The sequence below is a fragment of the Phacochoerus africanus genome, chromosome 2 (genome assembly GCF_016906955.1).
Source record: "Phacochoerus africanus isolate WHEZ1 chromosome 2, ROS_Pafr_v1, whole genome shotgun sequence".
Classification (NCBI taxonomy): domain Eukaryota; kingdom Metazoa; phylum Chordata; class Mammalia; order Artiodactyla; family Suidae; genus Phacochoerus; species Phacochoerus africanus.
Window position 1 is genome coordinate 140,564,941 of NC_062545.1, and position 18,473 is coordinate 140,583,413.

An 18,473-nucleotide genomic window follows, 5' to 3' on the forward strand; every position below is an offset into this window, starting at 1 on the left:
CTCAGTATGAGAGTCTCTAGTTCCATCCATGTTGCTGCGAATGGCATTACATCGTTCTTTTTAATGACTGAGTAGCATTCCATTGTGTATATATACCACATCTTCCTTATCCAATCGTCTGTTGATGGACATTTGGCTTGTTTCCATGTCTTGACTATTGTGAATAGAATATGCAATGAACATGTGGGTGCATGTGTCTTTTTTAAGGAAAGTTTTGTCCGGATATATGCCCAACAGTGGTCATATGGTAGTTCTATGTATAGTTTTCTAAGGTACCTCCATACTGTTCTCCATAGTGGTTGTACAAACTTACATTCCCACCAACAGTGCAGGAGGGTTCCCTTTTCTCCACACCCCCTCCAGCACTTGTTATTTGTGGACTTATTAATGATGGCCATTCTGACTGGTGTGAGGTGATATCTCATGGTAGTTTTGATTTGCATTCCTCTAATATTCAGTCATGTTGAGCATTGTTTCATGTGCTTGTTGGCCATCTGTATATCTTCTTTGGAGATTTGTCTATTCAGGTCTTTTGCCCATTCTTCCATTGGGTTGTTGGATTTTTTGCTGTTGAGTTGTATAAGTTGCTTGTATATTCTAGAGATTAAGCCCTTGTCAGTTGCATCATTTGAAACTATTTTCTCCCATTCTGTAAGTTGTCTTTTTGGTTTCCTTTGCTGTGCAAAAGCTTGTCCGTTTGATTAGGTCTCATTCATTTATTTTTGCTCTTATTTTTGCTGCTTTGGGAGACTGACCTGAGAAAATATTCATAAGGCTGATGTCAGAGAATGTTTTGCCTATGTTCTCTTCCAGGAATTTGATGGTGTCTTGTCTTATATTTAAGTCTTTCAGCCATTTTGAGTGTATTTTTGTGCATGGTGTGAGTGTGTGTTCTAGTTTCGTTGCTTTGCATGCAGCTGTCCAGGTTTCCCAGCAATTCTTACTGAAAAGACTACCATTTTCCCATTTTATGTTCTTGCCTCCTTTGTCAAAGATTAATTGACCATAGGCGTCTGGGTTTGTTTCTGGGTTCTCTATTCTGTTCCATTGGTCTGTCTGTCTGTTTTGGTACTGGTACCACACGGTCTTGATGACTGTGGCCTTGTAATATTGCTTGAGGTCTTGGAGAGTTATGCCTCCTGCTTGGTTTTTGTTCCTCAGGATTGCTTTGGCAATTCTGGGTCTTTTGTGGCTCCATATAAATGTTTGGATTGTTTGTTCTAGTTCTGTGAAAAATGTCCTGGGTAACTGGGTAGGGATTGCATTGAATCTGTAGATCGCTTTGGGTAGTGTGGCCGTTTTTACAGTATTAATTTTTCCAACCCAGGAGCATGGACTGTCTTTCCAATTCCTTATATCTTCTTTAATTTCCTTGATTAATATTTTATAGTTCTCAGCATATAAGTCCTTTACCTCCTTGGCCAGGTATATTCCCAGGTATTTGATTTTTTTGGGGTGCAATTATAAAAGGTATTGTATTTTTGTATTCCTTTTCTAATATTTCATTGTTAGTATACAGAAACGTGAGTGATTTCTGAATGTTAATCTTATATCCTGCCACTTTGCTGAATTTGTTGATCAGTTCAAGTAGTTTTGGGGTTGAGTCCTTAGGGTTTTCTATATATAGGATCATGTCATGTGCATGCAGTGACCGTTTTACCTCTTCTCTTCCTATTTGGATGCCTTTTATTTCTTTTGTTTGTCTGATTGCTGTGGCTGAGACTTCCAATACTATGTTGAATAATAGCGGTGAGAGTGGGCATCCCTATCTTGTTCCAGATTTTAGTGGGAAGGCTTTCAGCTTTTCTCCATTGAGTATTATATTTGCTGTGGGTTTGTCATAAATGGCTTTAATTATGTTAAGGAATGTTTCCTCTATACCCACTTTGGTAAGAGTTTTTATCATGAATGGATGTTGGACTTTGTCAGGTGCTTTTCTGCATCCATTGAGATGATCATGTGGTTTTTTACTTTTCTTGTGTTAATGTGGTGTATGACGTTGGTTGATTTGCATATGCTGAACCATCCTTGTGAACCTGGGATGAATCCCACCTGGTCGTGGTGTATGATCTTTTTGATGTGTTGTTGGATTCGGTTGGCTAAAATTTTGTTGAGAATTTTTGCGTCTGTATTCATCAAAGATATTGGCCAATAGTTTTCTTTTTTTGGTGATATCTTTGTCTGGTTTTGGAATTAGGGTGATGGTGGCATCATAGAATGTCTTTGGGAGTGTTCTTTCTTTAAAAAGTTTAAGGAGGATGTGTATAAGTTCCTCTTTATATGTTTGGTAGAATTTGCCTGTGAAGCCATCTGGTCCTGGACTTTTATTTGTAGGGACTGTTTTTATGACATATTCAATTTCATTTCTAGTGATCAGTCTGTTCAGTTGATCTGTTTCTTCTTGATTCAGTTTTGGCAGGCTGTATCTAGAAAGTTGTCCATTTCTCTATGTTGTCAAACTTGTTGGCATATAATTGTTGATAGTATTATCTCATGGCTTTTTATATTTCTGTAGTATCCATTGTGACTTCTCCTTTTTAATTGCTTATTTTGTTTATTTGGGTTGTTCTTCTCTCCTCTTCTTGGTGAGTCTATCCGGAGGTTTGTAAATTTTGTTTACCTTTTCATAGAGCCAGCTCTTGGTGTGAGTGATTTTGTCTATTGTTTTTTGAATCTCTATTTTATTGATTTCCTCTTTGATCTTTATGGTTTCCTTCTGCTGACTTAGGTTTTTCTTGTTCTTCTTTTCCTAATTCATTTAAGTGGTGGGTTAAGTTGTCAATTTGAAATTTTTCTCCTTTTTTTAAGGAAGGCCTGTATTGCTATGAACTTCCCTCTGAGCACTGCATTTGCAGCTGAAGGTTAATTTAATAAACAACAAAAAGCTGTCTCTGTAGACACTTTGGAAGCAATGTTCAGCTTATTGGTCTCTGCCTGCCTGGCCTGAGCTGTCTGCTGAGGTCTCAGACTGTTTTCTATCTGCCCTTGTCACCTTCCCCTTTGTCTGGTGTTCTTAGGCCTTTACATTTAGCTCATCCATGGCTGCCAGGTAGCCCCCCAGTCGTATGTCTATCTTCACTCTCACATATTATTTTTTTGTCTTTTTTTTTTAGGACCACACCCATGGCATATGGAAGTTCCTGGGCTAGGGGTGGAATAGGAGCTGCAGGCACTGGTCTACGCCACAGCCACGGCAATGCCAGATCCTTAACCCGCTGAGTGAGGCCAGGGATTCAACCTGCACCCTCATTGATCCTAGTCAGAATTGTTTCCGCTGAACCACGAAGGGAACTCTCCCTCTTACATCTTTTTGGATCTGCCATGATTATGGTATCTGAATCCAACCTTCCAAAATTTCTTCTATTTGCTGAGCTGCATTGACCTTCAGCTATGGGCTCAGAATTAGCTCTACTCTGACCTTTATTTATTCTGTTTTCCAGAAGCAGAGCGGTCTCTGCTGACCCTGGCTCAGAGTTCCCTTTTCTGACTGTGGCAAACAGCAGAATGATATAGTCAGTCACTGATGCCCAGGTTTTGATTACTACATTCCAACGACTCCTACTTCCTAGTTTGCATGAATTGAAGTCAGAGAGATGGACAGTTTCACAGCATCCTTTACCTCCTGAGAGAAGAGTAGGTGGAGAGTGCTGTCTATAAACTTGGGAAACCAGCTGCCTAACTCCCCTCCCCCATCTCCAAATCCAATCATGGCAGCCTCTGCTGTGCAAGGCCTGGAACCTCTATGAGGGTCCCGCCTGCATTTGACTTGGGTAGGATCTTAGGTCCCAGCTACCCTCTCCCCTCAGTGGTCTAGACTCTGGACCTGAGAAGATAACCGATCATCTTTCCTTTCTGGATTAGCCACACACTTTTTTTTACTGGAAGCTTTTTTTGCAATTGTGGTCAAGTCACAGGACCCAATCCACCAACCCTTGCCGTTCTCATCATATTTCTTGAATTAAAACTTCAAGGAACTCTTGTTACTGTATATTGGTGGCTCTTGGTATGGTGCTGAACCATCACCACTGGAAGTCTCGTTAGAAGTGCAGGATCTCAGATCCCTTCCTAGATTAACTAAACCAGAAACTCTGGGGGTGGGCCACTCTGTTGGTCAACAAGACCCCAGGGGGTTCTGGGGCACATGAACCATCACCCCAGGCCCACCCTTTGTTTCTAACTAGCTCTCCAGGAATGGCTGGATCTTAGGTCACCTTCTGTCCTTCTTGATAACTCACTGGGTAGGTATAGCTGAATGTTCTTCCTTCCCTGCTCTCAAGACTTAATGACCTGGGAGTGCACCCTTTTGGCCAGCGGATTAGGAGTCACAGGAAAGGAATGTGACTGAGCCACATGCTTGGTGGGGGCCAGAACACATTCATTCACCTGTGGTTCTTATTTCTGCTCTTAATGCTATAAGGAATTCCTCTTGGAAATTACGTACTTATATTTCACTAGGCTCTTTCCTTCAGTGGTACTTAAATCCCAATACAGGTTAGCAGGCAGGGGTGCTGGCAGGATCCAGCATTTCCCATCCATCCACATCACCCATAACTTCATTACTGTCACTCCCACCACCTTCCCCACCTGGTTAGTAAGGAGCCACTGAGGCAGGACACATCAGTGAAACTTCCAGGCATGTGCCAAGCTGTAACTCAATCTTGGGGTTTGAAGGATATTGAAACCCTTTTATAATCCTTTCTCCTTCCCAAGTCTTATCCCCAAGCTGATGTCCACAAATACAGAGTTTAGAAACATTCATGGATGAACCACTGGAGATTGTTCTGCTCTTTCAATTTACCCTGAAAAAATGTAAATTATATAAACTTGTTCTAACAAGAAAAGGGAATGTTAGCATATGCTAGGACCTTCCTCCAAACCTTCATTACCTGGAAAATACCAGCATGGGTTATTTAAGCTGTGTAGTTGTACACTGTATTGAAAGAGTGGGTGTCTGTGGGGGTGGGGGTGTCTTAAGAAGGGATGGGGATGGATAACATAAAATGCTGGGATCCAACAGCTAGTTGATGTTTATCATTGATACACTGTTGCATTTGAGCAGTGATGGTAGTTTTGCCTAGTGTTCAGCAAGTGCTAACCTGGGATGGAGGAATTTATAGGGATTTCTTCACCTAATCATCGCAAGACTTCTATGAGAGAGAGGTTCTAATTTCCCAATTGACAGATGGCAAGATCGGGTAACCGGTCCATGACTTTGCCTGTAGCTGGTGGTGGCTCAAGGACCCAAACCCATGCTTGTCTCAACTGCGTCCCTGACCTCAGTAACCCCCATGTGAGGCCACCCTGGGTAGTATGGAAAGAACATTTCATTCTTTTTCTGATTAGCTGCTGAGCTTAACAAATTGTGTGCCTTAGTTCTTGCATAGGATAAGGATATGATGATCTTTTGTTCCCAACTTTAAAACAAATCTATTTAAATAAAGCCCATAGTAAAGCACGACTAGAAAGGTTTAAGGGATTTCTGCAGGAACTGCTGCTGAGAGAATGGGATGAGAAGGGCTTTTTGAGGGTTCAGGGTTGGGTAAAAGTCAGAGTCAGATCAAGGCAAAGTTAAGATGTGTTAGAGCAGGACACAGCATGGATAAGGTGGATGGATAAGGCCACCACAGCCTGTGCTGAAGTAGGGCGGGGGGACCCAAGCCAGCTTCTTTTACCCTTCTGTCAGTGGAGCATCTGCCAGGCCAGACAAATGACCCTCAGTGAGTAAAGGCTGCTGGCCCTGGAATGAAATCTCACTTTTTCTTTTTTTCCTTTTTATGGGTACACCTGTGGCATAAGGAAGTTTCTGGGCTAGGGGTCAAATCAAGCCACAGATGCAGGCTTGCATCACATCTTGTGGCAATACCAGATCCTTAACCCATTGAGCAATGCCAGAGATTGAACCTGCATCTTTGCAGACACTATGTTGGGTTCATAACCCACTGAGTCACAACAGGAACTCCTGAAATTTCATTTTCAACACAATGCTGCTGATCATGGAGGTAATTCTGGCAAGGCTGTGGCACTTTTCCTTCACTGGTATTAAACAATCCATCCATTTGTTCAAATGACTCTCTGGCCCTCCTAAACCCTGGATGCTGCTAGGAACTGGAGAGAGTGCAGCACACCCAAGTTTCCAGAGCCCTCCCAGCACATAGTAGGTACTCTACAATCACTTACCAAATGAATGGGGCACTGACAAGGTCCTTGCCCTTGTGAAGAAGAGAAGGACGGGGAACAGTAAGCAAAGGAGGGACATGGGTGTCCTGCCTGTACATGGTACCTGGCCCAGGGGAATTCACTCTTTGGCTCCAGTGGACACACTGGAGGTATCAGAGGCTATGGCTCTGAACCCTGAATGGGCAAGTTTTGTCTCTTACCCAGAAAATCTTGGACCTTGGCCACAGGCAACTTCTCATCTGTCCAGTCCTTTTAAACTGTGCCACCGCTCCCTGGGCTCAATGAGAGACCATGAGGTCCCTCCCTCCCAGCCTCTCTGGGACCAACATTGCCTGGGCCTGGTAGTCACAGGATGGCACCCCACAAGCACCTCTCCCTGCCCTGCAACACTCCGCATACACATAGGCCTCCTGGGAAACCGCCTTTACACTGAAAGCCCTCCTTTTCGATAGCTGACTTACTGCGTTTTCATTTCTCTTCCACCATGGGTCCAGATAACATTAAGAACAAGCCATAAAACTGAGCAACTACAGCATTTAGCAAAATTGCTTTAGTGTTTAATTTTAAAACTGCATGCTTCACTTCCAGATAAGGGAGCTGCTACGGCTTTCTCTCAATCCCCCTCTGAGCTGAAGGCCACTTCAGTGCCATCTGCTGGACTTCTCTCATCTCACCTTCCAATAGCCATTTAAAGGCACCCTGGTGAAAAATGGGTCCTTTTTCATCTCATAGTAGAAGGAGAGTGTACTATTTTTATTTTATTTTTTAATTAATGAATCAATTAATTACTTAATTTATTCTTTTTTGGCCAACCTGCGGCACATGGAGTTTCCCTGTGCCAGGGATCAGATCTGAGCTGCAGTTGCAACCTATGCCACAGCTGCAGGACGGCAATGTCAGATCCTTTAATTCACTGTGCCTGCCACTGAACCTGCTTCCTGGTGCTGCAGAGATGCCACCAATCCTGTTGCACCACAGTGGGAACTTCTGTACTATTTTAAAAATGAGAATGCTACAGCAGAACAGAGGTAAGATTTAAAGTAGGAAAACCTTGGTTTGAGTTCTACTTGCTAGGAGTATGAACGTGGGTAAGTTTCTTAACACTCGAGTGTCTCAAAGTCCTCATCTGTAAGACAGGGTGAGGACACCAGCTTCCCAGCCCCTCTCTCCTCTCTTTGCTGCCAAAAGGCTCACTTCCCACCCTGCCCTGGGTTTCTGCTGCCTCTGTAGTTTATATCTTAAACAGAGGAACACACTTTCTCAGTTTTAAGATCCTCTGCTTCTATAATAAATTTATTTTCAAATATTCTTCCGAGAAAAAAAACGCATCTCTGGAATTTATACGAACAAACTGAATCGGCCATTGGGAAGCAGAAGGACAGTGAAGAGAACTAGACCAGCAGCTGATGAGGTCAAGACCTGGCGGCATTTCTTTTCAGCCATCACACCAGATCAGGTTACACTCCAGGAACTGGCACTGGTGCGGGTACAATGCAGGGGTTAAAATAACCAGGAGAAGCCTGGGTGTGGTACAACCTGTTACCAAAGAGTTTGGAAAAAAAATTCATGCTTTGAGAAGCCTACAGCTGCTGATGCTGAAGGTTCACATCCAAGAGTAACATTCCCGGCAGGCTGTCTTTCTCACCAGGACTCATTATTTTCCAGTACAGTAGTCCTCTTGCTAAAGCCTTGCCAGCACTCATCCTAGCTGGACAGCATCTGCTGGATGGCCTTTCCTGGTCTGGGTGTGATCCTGACGTCAACATGTCTCTGCGTCTTCAGGGTGGGGGATGTGTCTGCTGGCTGCCTGCTCAGCATCATCTTCATTTCTGGGGTAAAAACACCTCAATTTTCTCTGGGTGTCTGCACCGCAGCCCTGGAGGGCATGTGAGCCAGGCCCGGCCCTCCAGCCCCTTCTCCAGGAAGCTGAACTCGGTGCAGAAGGGCTGGGGAGGCAGTGTGCTGAGTGTCTGACTGGTTCCAACATCCCCTCCCCAACACCTGCTTTTCAGCATCTCTCCAATTTGGGGAGATATTCCACATCCTTTCTGTATACTCTTGTCTTTTGGGTACATTTCGAGATTCAGTTCCTGTTGCCTGGGATCAAGGAACTTCAAGCCTAGTGTTTTTTCTTTTTTTCTTTTTTCTTTTGTCTTTTTAGGGCCGCATCCATGGCACATGGAGGTTCCCAGGCCAGGGGTTGAATTGGAGCTGTAGCTGCAAGCCTATGCCACAGGCATAGCAATGCAGGATCCGAGCCACATCTGCAAACTACGCCACAGCTCATGGCAGTGCTGAATCCTTAACCCACTGAGTGAGGTCAGGGATTGAACCTGCATCCTCATGGATTGTAGTCAGGTTCACTAACCACTGAGCCATGATGGGAACTCTTCTTTCTTTCTTTCTTTCTTTCTTTTTTTCTTCTTTTTTTTAGGGCCGCACCCATAGCATATGGAAGTTCCCAGGACAAGAGTCAAATCGGAGCTACAGCTGCTGGCCTACACCGCAGCCACAGTAATGAGGGATCCGAGCCCCATCTGCGACCTACCCCACAGCTCAAGGCAATGCTGAATCCTTAACCCACTGAGTGAGGTCAGGGATCGAAGTGCATCCTCATGTATACTAGTTGGGTTCGTTACTGCTGAGTCACGAGGGGAACTCCTGGTGTTCTTTCTTGAACCTGGTGTTTTGCCTCACTGAAGACAAGGCCCAGTGTGCTTTAGGGGCCAGTGGTCCCCAGTCACCTCCTTCCCATTTCCATGCAACAGCGAGGCCTTCAGAGCAGGTGGGAGGCTGGTGGCACAGGGGTTCATTTGCAGCCATGTCACAAGAAAACCAGGTGCTATCCCGCCTCCTGCCACACTAGATCATCTCTTCGATGGAAGGAAGGCGTCAATGCGGTGCACTTTCCTGTGAAAGTGAAGAGGTTCCCCGAGCAGTTCCCCTCAAGTCTCCTTCTGGGAGTGTCTGTCTCGAGGAGCTCTAGGAAGAGTGGCTTCCAAGATCAAAATTCTCCTGAGCAAACAGTATAACCATGGTGTTCTCATAGCGATTCGATTCATAGCACACAGTGGTGCATCAACAGTGTATTGGATTGTGATGGTCATTATACAACTACAGATGTGATTTTAAAAAAATAATAAAATAAAATAAAACAAAAAAAAAGTGTATTGGTGAGGGACTGAGAAGTGATAAGCTCAGCACTTCCTTTTCTCTTCTTCTTCTTTTTTTTTTTGTTTTTTTTTTTTGTTTTTTAGGGCCACATACACGGCATATGGAAGTTCCCAGACTAGGGGTCAAATCGGATCTACAGCTGCCAGCCTATGCCACAGCCACGCAACACCAGACCTGAGCCGCATTGGCAACCTATGCCACAGCTCACGGCAATGACAAATCCTTAACCCACTGAGTGAGGCCACAGTCTGGACCCACATACTCATGGATACTAGTTGGCTTCACTTCTACTGAGCTACAATGGGAACTCTAGCACTTCCCTCTCTGATGTGAACAAACAGACTTTCCTCCCTATACACTTGCTGTGGGCCCCACTGTGGCAAGAAGAGATATCACACCTTATTCTTTTTTTTTTTTTTTTTTAGGGCTGCACCAGCAATATATGAAAGTCCCCAGACTAGGGGTTGAATTGGAGCTGCAACTGCCTGCCTATGCCACAGCCACAGCAATACCAGTTCTGAGCTGAGTCTGTGACCTACACCAGAGCTCATGGCAATGCCAGATCCTTAACCTACTGAGCAGAGCATCAAACCCACATCCTCATGGATACCAGTTGGGTTCATTACCGCTGAACCACAATGGGAACTCTTCACGCCTTATTTCTTTTTTTTTTTTTTTTGTCTTTTTGCCACCTTCTGGGCCACTCTCTCGGCACATGGAAGTTCCCAGGCTAGGGGTCCAATCAGAGCTGTAGCCACCGGCCTACGCCAGAGCCACAGCAACGCGGGATCTGAGCTGCGTCTGCAACCCACACCACAGCTCACGGCAACGCCGGATCGTCAACCCACTGAGCAAGGGCAGGGACCGAACCCACAACCCCATGGTTCCCAGTCGGATTCGTCAACCACTGCGCCACGACGGGAACTCCATGCCTTATTCTTGATCTTGATGGAAAAGCATTTAGCCTTCCATCATTAAGTATGACATTAGCTGTAGGTTTTTGGTAGATGCCTTTATGAGATTTAGGAAGTTCCCTTCTAATCCAAGTTTCTTGAGTGTTTTTAACATGAAAAGGTGATGTATTTTGTCAAAGTCTTTTTCTGCATCTAAGGAGATGATCACATTGTTTAAACATTTTATTGATAAAGTGGATTGCATTAATTGATTTTCAGGTGATACACCAACCTTGCATTCCTGGGCTAAGTCTCACTTGGTCATGGTGTATAATCCTTTTCTTGTGATGTCTTTGTGTGGTTTCAGTATCAGGGGTACTGGCCTCAGAGAATGAGTTGGAAAGTGTTCCCTCCTATTTCATTTTTTGGGGCAAGTTTGTAAAGGATTAGTGTTAAATCTGCTTTAAATATTAGGTAGAATTTACGAGTAAAGACTTCTAGCCCTGGGCTTTTCTTTATGACGGTTTTTGAATTAGTAATTCAATCTCTTTACTTGAATATTTACTTGTCTATTCAGATTTTCTATTTCTTCTTTGTTCATTTTTGGTAGTTTGCTTCTTTCTAGGGGTTTGTGCATTTCACATTACTTATCTAATTTATTTTCATACAGCTCACTGGCATATAGCTGTTCACAGCATTTCTTTACAGTGTATTTTATTTCTGCAAGGTCTGTTGTAATGTCCCCTCTTTCATTTCTAATTTTAGTAATTTAATCACTTTTCATTCTAGTTAAAATGTTTGTCAATTTTTTCGTACTCTCATGTCATCAACCTTTGATTTCAGATTTTTCTCTATTATTTCTGTATTTTCTATTTCATTCATTTATGCTTTAATCTTTATTATTTCCTTCCTTTTGCCTGTTTTAGGTTTAATTGTACTTCTTTTCCAGTATTTTAATGTGGAATGTTATTGACTTGAAATACTGCTTTGTTAATGTGTTTATAGCTGTATATTTCTCCCTAAAGATTGCTCTAGCTGCATTCCCTAAACTTTGGCATGTTATGACTTCATTTTCATTCATCTGAAAGTATTTTCTAAATTCCCTATGATTTCTCTTTCACTCATTGGTTATTTGGCGTTTTGCCTAATTTCCACAAAATTTCTTTCTATTGTTGAATTCTACTTTCATTTTTCCTTGCCTGTAATTGTTACATTAAAAAAAAAAATGCTAACTCTAGTGCTTAGTAACCCAGAAAAGAGGAGTTCCCACTGTGTGGCTCAGCGGTAAAGAAACAAACTAGTAACTGCAAGGACACGGGTTTGGTCCTTGGCCTTGCTCAGTGGGTTAAGGATCCAGCATTGCCGTGAGCTGTGATGTAGGTCACAGAAAAAACACAAACACCACTCGGATCTGGTGTTGCTGTGGTGTAGGCTGGCAGCTGCAGCTCTGATTTGACCCCCAGCCTGGAAACTTCCATATGCTGAGGGTGTGGCCCTTTAAAAAAAAAAAAAAAAAAAAGGCAAATAACTCAGAAAAGAGAAGAACCTCTCAAAGGGTCCCAGGGTCAACAGGTAAAGCATTTCTCAACAGGGCAATTCTGTTACCCATGAAATGGATATTCGGGAATTCTCTTGTCCTTTGTAATGATCAAAGGGAAGGATGGTCAAATGATCAAAAGGTTTAAATATGGAAAAAAAGAAGAAAACTGAAGTTTTAAACGCAAGACAAGACTCTGAAATGCTTTCTTTCTCCACCTGGAATATTTCCTCCTTTAGACAAATAAGGAAAGCCCTCAAAACTTTACTATTTCACTTAAATACAAATGAGGTTCTACAATTTGGGTGGTGTCAGAAAGAAGTTCTGGAACTCCTTCGACTAAATTTTCCCTCACCATTCACACATCACGGATTAGGCATGTAACAGACCATGGATGCTAGCTGCCATTTCCTCCCTCAGGCACTTTTTCTTTACTTCCCAGAGACAGTGGGACATCCCTCATCCCAAACCTGGGGACACGTGACCCTGTGTCTGGAGAGCAGGCCAAGCCTGAGAGATGGGCACCTGACTCTAGAGCTTCCTGGGCTGTTACTGCTGACATGTGGGGATGCACAACCCTAGGCCTTGCCTTCTCTGCCAGTGGGCCGGTGAGCCATCCCGAGTTGCAGGCTCCCGTTTCGCTACATGCGGCGGCCAGTGCCAAGGGCGGCCTCCTCCAGCTTCCCTCATCCAAGGCTGGTGAATTGTCACAGAGGAGTGACAATTGGATTTACCTATTATTATCTTAGAGGAAAGCAGGAAAGAAAAGCTTTAAGTTTCAGACTAGCTAGACAAGGACTCAACAATGGTATCTGTTCAGATTTCGCCTGTCCCTTAAGAGCCATATGTTACAGGCTTCATTCTTAAGTTCTGATCACACACACACACACACACACATGCACAGAACATGATTTCATAAAACTATGAGGGAGTCCATCCAATTTTAACCTAAAATAAGGCAACCTGGTTAAAATAACTGAGCAAAGAGGACAAATTTAAAATCCAAATACACTCCCTTGCAGACGACTATGCAATTCAATTGCCAGCAAGATATTGAATATTCTTTTCTGAATCACCCTAATTCAATGTACAGTACAGTATGTACTGCCTGGGAAAAAGTTCAAGTCATAAATACTATAGGGAAATACCTAATAGCTCAGAATGGCCTTTTCAAGTAGCCAATAAGCTCCAAAAGACTGCAAAAATATTCCATCTGCTGAGGCATGAGCTATGTGTCCAGAATGAGCCCATCTCCCGGTCACACCCCACCCTCCCTGCTCCAGGACTACCTGGAACTGGGTCTTAAGGAGCTGGCAGGCAAGGCTCCTCTTTGGACGCCAGATGATGGTGGGGCCTCTTCCCTGCAGACTGTGGTCGGCAAGGTGGAGGCTGCTGGCCGCAGTCACAACAGCTGAGTTGATCTGTGATTTCTGCCTTGCCTGCCAATGTCAGGCCCAGGTTTGCTGATGTGTTTGTGTTACTGTGCAAGATGCTGGCGAGAGGCCATCTGCCCTGCGTGTCGGATTCCAGACGCCTCATGATTATGGCAGGGACCGGGAGGAGTATCCACAGAGCTAGTGGCAGGATTAGAATAAAGAGGTGCTAACGGTGTGAGCTGGGAAGGTAAAGGAAACTTTCGGGAACTTGGTGGAAAGAGAGGGTTGAAGAAAATTAAAGGGAGATCAGGGGAAATAAAGGAAAACAAGGGGAAAAGACAACCATCTCTGTGGAAGGTCAGAGAGTAACAATAATAGAGAAAGGCTTTTCATCTTGCCAGATTCAACAGTGTGCTGCACGCTGATTTCTTGAATAAATTTACACCATTGGGTTCTGGGCTTTTCTTCCAGCTTATAGGCTCTGCCTTCCAATCATGCCCACCTCCACCCCCAAAGCAGCTGGTTTTTTTCACTGGACCCTACGCTTCTCCAAGTGTAAGGATGTGGCAACACCAGATGCTTAACCCACTGAGCAAAGCCAGGGGTCGAACCTGCATTCTCACAGACACTATGTTGGTTTCTTAACCTGCTGAGCCACAACAGGAACTCCCTAAGTACAATCCCTTCACTTTTCTTCACATACCGGCCTAAGTCTATATACATTTTTCTTTGGTCTTTTTTTTAGGGCTGCACCCGAGGCATATGGGAGCTCCCAGATCTGAGCTGCATCTGTGACCTACACCACAGTTCACAGCAATTCAGGATCCTTAACCACTGAGAGGGGCCAGGGATTGAACTTGCATCCTCATGGACACTAGTCAAGTTTGTTACTGCTGAGCCACAATGGGAACTCCCTAAGGACAATCGCTTCACTTTTCTTCACTTACTAGCCTAAGTCCATATTACTTTTTAAGAAAGGTTCATGAAACTTGAATCATGCTATGCAATAATTCAAGTTTTATTGTCCAAATATGTGTATGTGTATACATCTCCACATAATATATACACATATATGCATATTGTGTATTATTTGTGTGTATATAAATAAATAAAACTGGCATTCACAAGAGTTTTCAAATCTATCAGATCACACCTTTCTTTAGCCCAGCAATAAACATTCTTTGGTGAGCCATGACACTTCATTTTTCTGTGTCCACTCTAAGAAACAGTACCAAGTCAGATGGTTCAAAAGAGACAAACAAAACCAACACAATAACACCAGACTAGAGTAGGCATCCAGCTAATTCTTTTCTAAGGCTCTGAGGAAAATTCCAGGTGCTGTCTTCTCTTTTATCAATTTCACTATTTCTTCTGCTTTTGGAAATTCCACTCATTCTTTAAGTCTGATCCACATGATTTTATGGAGTCCGGAAGAGAATGAAAGGGGGTGGGAAAGAAAGGAGAGTGGTAGGATGAAGAAACCTAGTTATTTATCACATTACCTGAGAGGAAAGACCTTGCCTATCTTTCACCTCTAAATACCTTGGTACCTAGGACAAGGTCCAGCAAATGAGAAGACGTTCAATAAACAGGTTGTATAAATGAAATCACTGACTCTGCACTGTGTACACAGGGCCATGCTGGACGGTTTTTAAAACAGCACAGAATAAATGGGCAATAAAAAGTAACTCAGTATAACACCATGCCCTCCTTTGTACAATAAGAGAACGTGATCCCTGAGGTGGTACCTTCAGAGCTTGAGCTCACGCTGAGGCTGTGATCCCAACATCACAGCGGGCAAAACAAGGGTAGTAATAACCTAAGGCAGTGCCAGCAAAGTCCTGCCTGCACATTGCACAGCCCAGGAGCTAAGAATGGTTTTTACATTTTAAAAAGGGTTATAAAACACAACAAAGATAAAGACAGCAGAGATCGTATATGTCCTGCAAAGCAAAAATATTTACTATCTAGTCCTCGATGGAAAAAGTTTTCTGACCCTTGTTCTAAGGAGACACTAAAAATGTACTTCGGAGATGACTTTTAATCTAAAGTGTGTTTGGCTGGAGTTTGAGTTCAAACATAGTGAGACTGTAGACTGGGCTCTATAAGCATTGGGAGCCATACACACAAGCTTGACATTCTTTGTCCAAGCTGAGAGCAACTCCATAGCACTAATATACAGAGTCTGCACCTTTGTTTATTCATGCTTGTTCATGTGACTTTTTTTTTTTTTTTTTTCCTTTTTAGGGTTGCATCCTTGACATATAGAACTTCCTGGGCTAGGTGTCAAATTGGAGCTGCAGCTGCACGCCTACACCACAGCCATAGAAACGCAGGATCCAAGCCACATCTGTGACCTACACATCAGCTTGTGGCAATGCTCAGATCCTTAACCCACTGAGCAAGGCCAGGGATGGAACTGGCATCCTCACCGGACACTATGTTGGCTGTGCTACAATTGGAACCTCTCATGTGACTTTGCTGTAGGTGTTTTCCTACATTATTTTCTGGTTAGTTTTGCAGTGCAACAAAGTCTTGTCCTAGAAAACTGTGGGTAGAAAAATCATAAAAGTGCTACATTGGCCACTTGATGTAATGACCAGAGGACTTTGTTATGGAGCCTTGAATTCATCTGGAATCTAGTTGAAATACTCAAGGTGTGACCTCTCTTCTGTCTTTAACTAAGTCTTGGAAATCATTGTCAATTCAATAATGATTTCCAGCTCCATTCTCTCTCTCTTCTCCTTCTGTGACTCCAATTATACTTACATTAAAATGGCTGCTATTGCTCCCCAGGTCACCGAGTCTCTGTCATTATTACTGATGTTTTCTTTCTGTTTTCCAGACAGGATAATTTCTTTTCTTTTCTTTTTAGGGCTGCACCTGAGGCATATGGAAATTCCCAGGCTAGGAGTCAAATCAGAGCTGTTGTTGCTGGACTACGTAATAGCCAAACAACACCAGATCAGAGCTGCATCTGTGACCTACACCACAGTTCATGGCAATACCAGATCCTTAACCCACTGAGCAAGGCCAGGGATCAAACCTGCATCCTCATGGATACTAGTCAGACTCATTTCCGCTGAGCCACTACAGGAACTCCCAGAATGGATAATTTCCATTCTTCTGTCTTCAACTGTCTTTCTTTCATTATCACCAATCTGCTTGGACCCACCAAGTGATTTTTTAAAAAAAATTTCAGATATTGTATTTTTCAGCCCTAATATTTAGTTCTTTTTGAGAGCATTTTTTTCCTAAGGTTTCATGTGTGTTCATTGATTATGATCATATTTTTCCTTATGTCTTTGAACATAATTATAATAGCTGCTTTGGAGGGCTTGTCTTCTAATCCCAACATATATGTCACCTGGAGTCAGTGTCCATTATTTGCCTTCTCTCATGAGCATGGGTCAGATTTTTCTGTTTCTTTGTATGACAAATAATTTTGGATTATATCCTGAACATTGTGAACACCATGTAAATCTACAGCAGTGCTGTTCAATAGAAATGAAATGAATCACATGTGTAATTTTAATTTTCTACTATCCACATTAAAAAAATAAAATAAATAGCTGGGTTTAATATATTGATAAATTGCAGAGTTCCCATCATAGCACAGCGGAAATGAATCCGACTAGGAACCATGAGGTTGCAGGTTTGATCCCTGGTCTCGCTGCTCAGTGGGTTAAGGATCTGGTGTTACCATGAGCTGTGGTGTAGCCCGCAGATGCGGTTCGGATCTGGCGTTGCTGTGGCTGTGGTATAGGTCGGCAGCTACAGCTCTGATTGGACCTCAGCCTGGGAACCTCCATATGCTGTAGGTGTGGCCCTAAAAAGACAAAAAAAAATATATATATATATCATAATAATACATTGCATTGGATTCAATGTATCCAAAATATAATTATTTCAACATGTAATCAATATTAGAATGTATTGATTAATATATATTCTAACTCTTCAAAATCTGGTATGTATTTTACAATTACAGTGCATCTTGATTTGGGCAAGCTATGGCTACCATGTTGATCAGCACAGCTCTAGAATGTCATTCTAGGAGAATACTCAGGGTTGGTCCAATACAAGGTTCTCCATCATTATGGGAAGCTGAATCCTTGATGGACAGTTTCTAATCCTTTTTCCTTGGTATTCTGCAGAGGCATGGCGCTACTCTTCTCCCTCACACACATGCCTTAATCAGAGCAACTCTGATGTCGTGTTTCAGATATTTCACTTCTATGCACAATTTTAAAGTATTTTGGTACTAAAATAGTTAGAAAACATTAATGACTGTAAAATATGATCCTTGACTGGGTCCCCAGGGTCTTTCTTGCTCAGTCACACCCTTGAATCCATGTTGACACCTCTCCTTCTAGAGTCCCTTACCCTACTTTCTAATCACATCACCCTTTGCCTTCTGATATCTGAGTCTTCACACTGACAAGTCTTTCCTTCTTCTGCCCCATGTGTGTGGTGTGTGTGACTGATAGACAGATCTATTGATGGGTTTGTAGAATGGCTCATACCCAAGATGCTCAAGACTCCCCAAAGTGAACTGTTCCTCATGGCCTTTAGCATTAGGGTAGACTTCCATTCTTCGTTGCTGTTGTTGCTGTTCTTTCTCTGCCATCCCTGTGGCATATGGAAGCTCCCAGGCCAGGGATAGAATCCAAGCCAGAACTGTGACTTATGTCACAGCTGCAGCAATGCTGGATCCTTAACCCATTGTGCCAGGCTGGGGACTGAACCAGTACCTCCAGAGACAAGCTAGATCATTAATCCACTGCGCCAGAGCAGGAACTCCTAGACTTTCATTCATAAGTTGCCAAGGACTACATAAAAATCAATGAAATGAGTCTGATTTTGCCTTCCCTCCTGTCTTCCCTCTCTCCTTCACACACATTTTACCAGTTTGACAACAAAAAGAGGGTTGGTGCAAAAACCCAATGCTTTGTGAAACTTTTGCGCTAGGCAAGTGGTACAAATGGAGCTTGAGAAACCTCCCAAACTGCCAGGTCAAAAGTCCAGTCTCTTTACAAAAGCTAAACAGGCCCTAACCTGCTGCACAGAAACACAAAACAAAAACCATGCATCTCAACCTGGGGGCAGAATGGGAGGCCGGGGTGATACTACACAACATAACACAGGCAGATACAAAGTCCCACTAAACTGGAAACAAGGAGGCTTAACCAAGAAACACACTCCACATAGCTCATCCCAGCTGACGGCCCAAGAGAGCTCACTTCAGAGCACGAGAATAGCTGCTGCACAGAAACACAAAACAAAAACCATGCATCTCAACCTGGGGGCAGAATG

General features: G+C 43.2%; 1 protein-coding gene across 4 annotated transcripts in view; it reads right to left on the reverse strand.

The window, feature by feature from the left end:
• The window catches only part of ADAMTS17 (ADAM metallopeptidase with thrombospondin type 1 motif 17), a 385,992-nt gene that overhangs the window by 48,960 nt on the left and 318,559 nt on the right, over positions 1–18,473 (reverse strand). The window lies entirely within an intron of this gene.